Source organism: Eleutherodactylus coqui, chromosome 2 (genome assembly GCF_035609145.1).
Source record: "Eleutherodactylus coqui strain aEleCoq1 chromosome 2, aEleCoq1.hap1, whole genome shotgun sequence".
In the NCBI taxonomy this organism is placed as follows: domain Eukaryota; kingdom Metazoa; phylum Chordata; class Amphibia; order Anura; family Eleutherodactylidae; genus Eleutherodactylus; species Eleutherodactylus coqui.
This window is the reverse complement of record NC_089838.1, coordinates 322,732,030-322,742,182: the sequence shown is the minus strand read 5'-3', so window position 1 is coordinate 322,742,182 and position 10,153 is coordinate 322,732,030.

Here is a 10,153-nt window from a genome sequence, read left to right as displayed (position 1 = left end):
TAACAGTGAGTGAGTCTTAGGCCATTCTTATGTATATTACCCAATTCTTGTTCCAACACTAAAAAAAAAGTCCAAACAGATGCTGTTAACCCCTTCAGGACGTGGTCCTTTTTTTCATTTTTGATTTTTTCTCTCCACACTTTAAAAAAAAAAAAAAAAAAAATCATAACTTTTATTTATCCATCAACTTAGGTGTCTGAGTTTTTCTGGGACAAGTTGTATTTTGCAATAGAACTATTTGACATACCATATAAGTATTAAAAAACTGTAAAAAGTACTAAGTAAGTGGAGGGAAACAGGAACATTTTTTTTTTTTTTAAAAAGGCCTTCTTTGGGGGTCTTCTTTTTATGGCATACACACTTTATTCTGTTAATCAGTACGACTGTTATGTTCCTTATCTACAGTTACTCCCTAAACAGGAGAATAGCAGACCTGGACCACAAAAGCAAGTGAACTGCATAGTGGAGTCACGGGCAAACACAAACATACGGACAGAACTGACGGACTGGCGGCCAAAACACGCACCATACATACCTGCACACATAACAGGTGCAATTGCTAAAAAAAGTACAAGGTATTAGTTTGTGGATTGGCCAAGTCACTTAACCCCGTAAGCCCACTACAAGGGTCCTAGTTGTTTCACAGGTCCTTACTCTGACGGGACAACTAACCCCTGGAAACCTGCCTGCAAGCAGGGTGTTCGTCCCGATAGGAATGACACCACGCTGAAACCTAAGTAGCCCAGAGATGGTAAATGATCCAAGGAGCACAGGACACAGTTCACACTAACACAGCATGGAATACATACACAATGGAACAGGACTGTTCACACCCCATGTCTGGCAACCAGCTCACACACACAAAGCACATCTCAGCTCACACCCACAGAGCAACAAGGATGAATGCGAACACAAGGGGGAATGAGGAGCACCAGCTCCCTCCAGCCAGAGGGATGATATTTATATACAACAGACCAGTGGGGATTGGCAGGCTGGAGAACATCACACCAAGCCAGCTTAATTATGCCACACCTGTGGAAATATGCTCCTGGAAACCTGTAGTACTGTGTTTCCCCAAAAGAGGTGCCAGGTCTTATTTTCAGGGGATGGTTTATTATACTTGCCTAGCAGGCGCGGTCCAGGTCCCTCCTGCTGCTCTCTGGAACTCTGACACGGTGAGCTGCGGCATTGCTTGGCCAATTCATAAATCCCGCCTCCACAACGCAATGGCTGTGATTGGTTCTTTACTCAGCCAATTAATGCAGCACATGATAAACCAATAACAGCCATCAGATTGGTTCTTGAGTGCTGCTCAGCCAATCAATGCAGCGCTTGATGAACCAATCAAAACCATCGTTTCCTGGAAGGGGGATTAATTAATCCTGTAACATGAAAATGATCTTCTTTGGGTGAATGAGGACTGCAGAGCGCACAGTGGAGCTACGGACAGCAGCAGGAGGACCAGGACCGAGCCTGCTAGGTAAGTAATCCTTTTTCTAATGTAATGCACCTAGGGCTTATTTTCGGGTGAGGGGTTACATTTCAAACCTCCCCGAAACCTTCCAAAATCAGGGTGGGTCTTATTTTCAGGGAAATACGACACTATAGGTCCCAGAAGCACAACCCAACAACGACTACTACAATGCCAAATTTAGAGGTTTTTGACGCACTGCTTTTAAAAAATAAAATATATAAATAAGTGGAAGCAAGTGTGGGGGAGAGCTGAATCACAGTACGACATCATCTAATCGGACAGTTGCACTTGGGTGTGATGGTTGCCTGGAGAGTGAAGTTTGGAAGTTCTGTTATGCTGGGGGTGTTTCTGCTGGGAAGGACTAGGACCATTGGTTACAGTGAAGTCCACCCTCAATACCAATGGGTACAGAGACATTGCAGACAACGAGGCATTACTTAACCTGTTGCAATACTTTGGTACAGCTCTGTGTCTCAACCAACATGATGGAACACCATGTCATACGGCATGCGGTGTTGAGTCTTGGTTTGAGGAGCAGAACATCTGCAAACTTCGTTGGCCAGCCTAATGTCCAGATTGCAATCCCATCAAGCATCTTTGGGATGAACTAGAATGCCTAATTAGGCTGCACAACCTTTTCGATCATTTGAGCAGGTGTGTCTCGTTCCGATGTGAACGGTTCTCGGTAGCAAAGAAATGACAGTTTAAAGAACTGACGCGCGTGTGATAGCGTGACCTTCACAAAACAAAAAGTCATGCTATAAAGAGAATATCTGCGCCTACGCTCCTGTGAAAGAGCTGTAAAAGTGCTTAGACATCAATGGCTAACTCCCAATCCAGAATGGGATCACAGTTCTTAGTATCAGTAAGGTCCTTGCCGGTAAGTTTCCACCAGTCACACTTGTATGGTTTCTTACTTCATGGCCCATTGACTAAGTGTTTTATTAGCTCTTTTCATTGGTAGGACAGGCCCATATGAATGAAAGATAAAGAGACATATGAAGGTGATTGCAAGGTTTTGGCTAAGGGTTTGATGGTACGCATTATAATTATGGATCGAGCTGGTCCTTTGGTGGAAACCAATGAGTGTAGGTGAAGGGTGTCAGGCACTGGTCTTTGACTCTTTAGGACTTTCTGCTTCAGAGAGCTGCCCCTTGCTTTTAGTGAGGACTTTTTACATCCCGTATAGACATTTTAATTGAATGTAGAGAAAAAACAAATCACAATTATGGGCTTCGATTTAAAAAAGTCAATGAGCATCCAAAAATTGTCTTCATACTGAAGTGGGGATAAGTAACACCATTCCTAAATTTGGACTCAATTATGCTGTTGGTCCAATTCAGATACCTCTAGACACCAATCCCTACAACAAAGCACCACAAGCAGAGCGAAGGGATCAAGTACTTTGTCAATATGATGTCAACGCATCGGAAGATAAATCTTGGAGACCAGGCCAACACCTTCAAATACATGGCCTTGTTGGCAATTGTAGTCAATGAACAAGCTATAAGCCCATGTTTTTAGCAAAAGGGTCACAACTGGTCATCTTAGGTGGAAAACTATGATGTCTATGATCAGATTTACAGTATGGGCCCGAAGACCAAAGTGGATATGATTGATTTTGGTCTTAGAACATGACTTCACCAGAAGCCAGCTTGAAGGAAGTACAGTTAGCACTGTGGTAACACGTCCCAAGAAAATGAGTTAGAAAAAACATCCTACGGACTGCAGCAATTTCAAAGAATCACCTCAGACCGCATACAACATGGATCCAGACCGAACCAAGTATAGCACCCTAATGTAGGCCTTCAGCCAGGAAGCAAAGTACCCAAGATGGACTCTGTTGTGAATAACCCAGCAGTAACCAGGCATCATCAGACTTTTTTTTCCTACTGTGGCAGTCTTAAAAGAGACAATTCATTTTGTGTGTTCTCTGCCTCATTAAGGGACATCGAACTGTTACTATAAGGGACACGAGACTGTTACTATTATATACGGCCCAAGTACAGCCATTACTTTTTCCAGTGTTGATACCTGTTCACACAAGTAAAGTTATAAAGCAACATGAATGAGTCATCTTTCTTCAGGAACTATACTCGGAGAATCTGGTGGGTCGCCAAGCCCAGAATTCAGTAGGAGGCAGAGCGTCATCTGCCCAAGCCAGACTTATCTTGGTCATAGCCAGATCATGAAAGTCTGATGAGCCAAATTCCAGTATGTGCAGACAAATCTACTCCACTTGTCCCATTTCTCCGGCTTACTCTTCGATGGTAGCAGAAGGCACCCCTGTGGCTCCCACACGCCAGTTTGAGACATTTACACAAAAAGGCTATTTTATAGATTTTGTGCTATCTGTATTCTGAGGCTTCAGGAAAACATTGTAGTAAACAGAGATAGGGTTAATAAATAGCAAGCCAAGGAATGAGGTATCTTCTAAAGTCCTTCAAGATCAGCTGAAGGATCAGTGAAGAGTGCAGGATTAGAGATCACCACTGATAAAGAGTCTAAGGTCTGAGAAAAGTCTAAAGGTGAGGAGAAGATTTAAGGCTGAGGGACTGTGATGTTTATTGGTAGTAAGTTCCACGCAAATAGGTCAAATAAGTCATTTCTGCTCACAAAGTTTGTCCCGCAAGATTTTCCTATCTCTTCATACTCATTTCAAGACAGTAAACAGTACGTTTGCCTCCTTATGCAGAAATGGCCCTTTTACATCGACCTATCTTGAGATGCCCATACACCTTCAACAACTGGCCAACATCTGTTTTCCCCACAGCTCGACCAAGCGCTCCTGGGTTCAGGGAGGTCGGCTGTTTCCAGACAACTCTGATGTCGGTTTATCTGAATGAAAGGATCCAGCATTGAAGTTCAGCATCAATGATCCTTCCTGATTGCTGAAGGATCATTGAGGTGGGGTGGGTGGTTGGAGGGGGTGCCTAAGGTTTAGGAAGTGACAGTGAGCAGTGGCAGTGAAGAGATCCAGTGTCAGACTCTGAGAGATAGTTTTGAGATTGAGAAAAAGCCCCTGTTGCCAAAAATACTTTCCTTACGGGAACGGTAGCGGGACACTGAAGTATTAGACCAGTGGACAGTTTAAGTACTGCAGAGAATGAACTCCAGAGTACACATGGTAGCGGTACTACGTTTAGCAAGGGCAATGCCAGGCTGACATTACCTCTGAGACATAACAGAGTGCTTCAGCTACTTGTTTTTGTATTGCCATGTTGGCTTTCCAACGTGATGACACCAGTTTTATAGCAAGCATGTGGTCTCCAAGAGCTTTGCTGTGGGAATTGCAAGAGTTGCAACTACGGTGTGGAGCAGGTAGCAATACATTAATGTGTAGAAGATGAAAATGACATCACAAAACGTAGGAAAGTCAGAGTAAGGAAACTTTAAAAGTATCTGGGACTGCAGCTAGACTCCTTAAGGGGTTTGTCCAGTTCAGAAGACACCTTGCATACACTCAAGATTTTGGACTGCTGAAAAGGTCGATTTAGACCGTTTTCTGCTAACTGTTAGGGCCCTTCTAAGTGTATACAGCATGGCTGATGCTATCTATATCGTGGCATGCAAGATGTGAACATTACCTCCTGCCTTATCCATGAACACCAGGGCTAACTATACTAACAATTGACTGCCCTAGACCACCAAGGATGCTGACATTAACCCCTTACTGCCCTAGACCACCAAGGATGCTGACATTAACCCCTTAGTGCCCTAGACCACCAAGAATGCTGACATTAACCCCTTACTGCCCTAGACCACCAAGGATGCTGACATTAACCCCTTACTGCCCTAGACCACCAAGGATGTGGACATTAACCCCTTACTGCCCTAGACCAACAAGGATGCTGACATTAAACCATTACTGCCCTAGACCAACAAGGATGCTGACATTAACCCTTTACTGCCCTAGACCACCAAGGATGCTGACATTAACCCCTTACTGCCCTAGACCACCAAGGATGCTGACATTAACCCCTTAGTGCCCTAGACCACCAAGAATGCTGACATTAACCCCTTACTGCCCTAGACCACCAAGGATGCTGACATTAACCCCTTACTGCCCTAGACCACCAAGGATGTGGACATTAACCCCTTACTGCCCTAGACCAACAAGGATGCTGACATTAAACCATTACTGCCCTAGACCAACAAGGATGCTGACATTAACCCTTTACTGCCCTAGACCACCAAGGATGCTGACATTAACCCCTTACTGCCCTAGACCACCAAGGATGCTGACATTAACCCCTTAGTGCCCTAGACCAACAAGAATGCTGACATTAACCCCTTACTGCCCTAGACCACCAAGGATGCTGACATTAACCCCTTACTGCCCTAGACCATCAAGGATGCAGACATTAACCCCTTACTGCCCTAGACCAACAAGGATGCTGACATTAAACCATTACTGCCCTAGACCAACAAGGATGCTGACATTAACCCTTACTGCCCTAGACCACCAAGGATGCTGACATTAACCCCTTACTGCCCTAGACCATCAAGGATGCGGACATTAACCCCTTACTGCCCTAGACCAACAAGGATGCTGACATTAAACCATTACTGCCCTAGACCAACAAGGATGCTGACATTAACCCTTTACTGCCCTAGACCACCAAGGATGCTGACATTAACCCCTTACTGCCCTAGACCACCAAGGATGCGGACATTAACCCCTTAATGCCCTAGACCAACAAGGATGCTGACATTAAACCATTACTGCCCTAGACCAACAAGGATGCTGACATTAACCCTTTACTGCCCTAGATCACCAAGGATGCTGATATTAATCCCTTAGTGACACGGTCTATTTTGGCTACAAAGACAATTTTTTGAGATTTTCATCTCCACTTTTCAAAAGCCATAACCTTTTTAATTTTTCCACTGATGTAGCAGTTTGAGGGCTTGTTTTTTTTGCATGGCGAGCTGTAGTTTTTATTAGTACCAATATTTGGGTACATATAATGTACTGTAGAAACTGCTAGTAATGTTTTTTTGGAGGGCAGGGAAACAAAACACTTCAGTTGTTCCATTGCTTTTTTTTTTGCTGTGTTACTTATGTAGCCTCAATGACGTGATACATTCTTATGTGGGCTGCTACGATTATAACAATACTAAAATTCTGTAGATTTTTTTAGGTTTTTCCACTTTTGAACAATAAAGACCCCTTTTTTTTTTCCATTTTAGGGCTTTTACCCACTAGCGCTTTTTTAACGCTGCGATATCACTGCGTTTTTTTCAATGAGACTTTCTAATGTTGCATTGCACAAAAATCGCAAAAGCACAAACTTGCGATTTTTGTGTGATGCGATTTTAACATTAGAAAGTCCCATTTTTTCGCAGGTCCCTGTTGGGGACTTGAACTTCTGATCCTACTTCAGTACTGCAATGCATTAGCACTAACCATGGTGATCACAGAAAAGCAGCGCTAATGTGCACACAAAATGCATATGCTCGTGTGAGTCCGGCCCAAAGGGGCCAGTTCCTGGCCGGGGCTCCATCACACGGGCGGGACATATTCACTCCGGCAAGAGCGTAACGTGATTGGGCTCTGAACGGAGCGCTGTCACATCCTCTCGCGACCGTAACCGCTCTCTGTTACTGTACTTTTTTGCACTGCCGGGCCTGTTGACAACCTCACCATCTTTGAGCAGGCGGAGCATCCGACATAGCAGCGAAAACAGCAGCGGCGACGCGTTACATTGTTTCCGTAACTCCTGTTCACTTCAATGGGAGTTATAGAAACAGCCTAAGGGCGCGTTCACACAAGCGTATCTGCGTCACATATTACGCGTGTCGTTTTTGCGTGTGCGATACACAGAGGATAGAACCCATTGATCTCACTGGACTCCTTCACATCCGTATTTTTCTTCACGAGATGTTCAATCGCATGAAATAATACGCGGTATTTCCTGTTACTACTCACCTTCGTAGGCCATTTATGTGAACGGACTGCGGCGAATGCGCAGAAACCTGCAGATCCACTGCGTATTTGCACAGCAAATTAATGGGCCGCTCTGCGTCCTTTTTTGCGTGCGTAAATATGCCATGTGCACAAAAATCTGCGGGAGCGGACGTAATATACAACGGACTGAAACCCACGTCCACCCCTGTGAACGAGCCCTGAAGGGGGATTCCAGGCGTGAAGCAAGTTTCCAACAATCCCAGATATGACAAGTGTTTGCGCCACGTTTATCCACGGCCGTGTATGGTATAACTAACGCAGCCATTACCTTCTTATCCTGTCCTCCATTCCTGATGTTTCCCCGCATCACTGTTTTCCAAAATGGCCGCCACATCCCTGCTGACAAAAAAAAAGCTATTCCTGATCGGTCCTACTGAGCATGCCCGACCTGTAGAGCTGGAATGTCTACAGGACGTATCCATGGCAACCTGGGAATAAACACTTCTGAAGTGCCAGGAGACGGTAATGGTTTATAGAGCGACAGACAGAAAGCAGAACCGCACTGCAAACTTGGATAACTTTTATGTTTCATTCATTTGACAGCAACTTTGTGTAAACGGAATACCCCTTTAAGGCTGCCATACTCAGTTCTTTCCAGAACACCTGGCAAGGGGGTTGGGAAGCCAACCATGGCTTTTTCATCTCAGCCAAGAAGTGCTGAAATGAAAATACTCCTTTAAACCCTAACTGCCCTAGACCATCAGGGCTTCTGACACTAACTCTCATAGACATATATCACTAAAGATATTGGCATTAAAGAGGTTGTCCGGTTGTAAAAAATTGATGGCCTAACCTCAAGATTAGTCATCAATAGTAGATTGGTAGGTGTCCATCGCCTGGGCCCCATGACTATCAGCTATCCATCAGTCTGGTGCACTCGTGTGCTGAACTAAATTCTGCAGGAAGTAGACAGCTCCGTTCTTACTGTAGTGGCCAGGCTTGGTATTGCAGGCATTGTAATAAATGGGAACTTTGCCTGCAATACCAAGCCTGGCCATTACATTAAGAATGGAGCTGTTTGCTTCTTGAGCAAATTGGCTCAATACACAAGCATACTGGCCTGGCAAAAAGCTAATAAGCAAAGGGCCTGGGCAATCTACTATTGATATCGTATCCTGAGGATAGGACATCAGTAGTTTACAACTGGACAGCCCCTTTACCACACTAGATCACCAGGGCAAAGATGCTTACATTAACTCCTTATCCTCCTAGACCACCAGGGATGCTATTAACCCCTTTATTGCTTTAAATCACAAAGGTTGTTGACATTAACCCCTTTGCAAAACTAAACCACTAGTTATCCTTACATTAACCCATTCTCTGCTCTAAACCATCAAGGATTTTGGTATCAACCTCTTCAACCTGACCATCAAAGAAGCTGATATTAAGTATGTAACCACCCTAAACCACGAGGGCTGTTGGTCCTGACCCTAAACTCCGGGGATTCTACATAATAAAGGGTATTTGTAGCAGAATTGTGAATACTGCAGTGGAGAATAACGGACTGCAGAGAACTATATGACGGTACATACTAGAAGATGGGTCTCTGCGCCAACCCTGCAGAGAGGCTGGGTCCGCAGACTCCTGCCACCACCTTGTGACCGCAAGTCATGGACTTATATGAAGTGATCCGTGTATAGGTTCCAGTGTACGGGGACACGCGGGTGAAAGGAGCAGCCATTACTCATTAATAAGATCCACTTTCCAAATTCATTATTGAAAAGCGGAGAGAGACTCCGACGAGTCAAGTGTCATATTCTGAGGAGAGCGCCCCGTGCCAAGGATTAACGCACCCGATGCCAGCTACTCACACACTCCACATCCCCAGGGTAGGGAATCCCATATGTGTTTAATATCTATTCTGAGGTTATTTAAAGGAGCCATAAGCCAAAAGTCAGGGAGAATCGGCTTATAGCAGTCACATGTATGCAGATTCTGAGAATGGGACAAATAAGCCTGAAATCACTGATAACAGGGAGCAAAAGAGACAATTCTCCAGAGTTACAGAATAGGAACAACCGAAAAAATTGCCTCATGACACAACTCATACCAGCCATACACAGGCCAGTTGGCCCCGATTCCACCAACAATCTGGTTTGCCCCCACCATACACAGGCCTGTTGGCCCCGATTCCACCAACAATCTGGTTTGCCCCCACCATACACAGGCCTGTTGGCCCCGATTCCACCAACTATCTGGTTTGCCCCCACCATACACAGGCCTGTTGGCCCCGATTCCACCAACAATCTGGTTTGCCCCCACCATACACAGGCCTGTTGGCCCCGATTCCACCAACAATCTGGTTTGCCCCCACCATACACAGGCCAGTTGGCCCCGATTCCACCAACAATCTGGTTTGCCCCCACCATACACAGGCCTGTTGGCCCCGATTCCACCAACAATCTGGTTTGCCCCCACCATACACAGGCCTGTTGGCCCCGATTCCACCAGCAATCTGGTTTGCCCCCACCATACACAGGCCTGTTGGCCCCGATTCCACCAACAATCTGGTTTGCCCCCACCATACACAGGCCTGTTGGCCCCGATTTCACCAACAATCTGGTTTGCCCCCACCATACACTGGCCTGTTGGCCCCGATTCCACCAACAATCTGGTTTGCCCCCACCATACACAGGCCTGTTGGCCCCGATTCCACCAACAATCTGGTTTGCCCCCACCATACACAGGCCTGTTGGCCCCGATTCCAC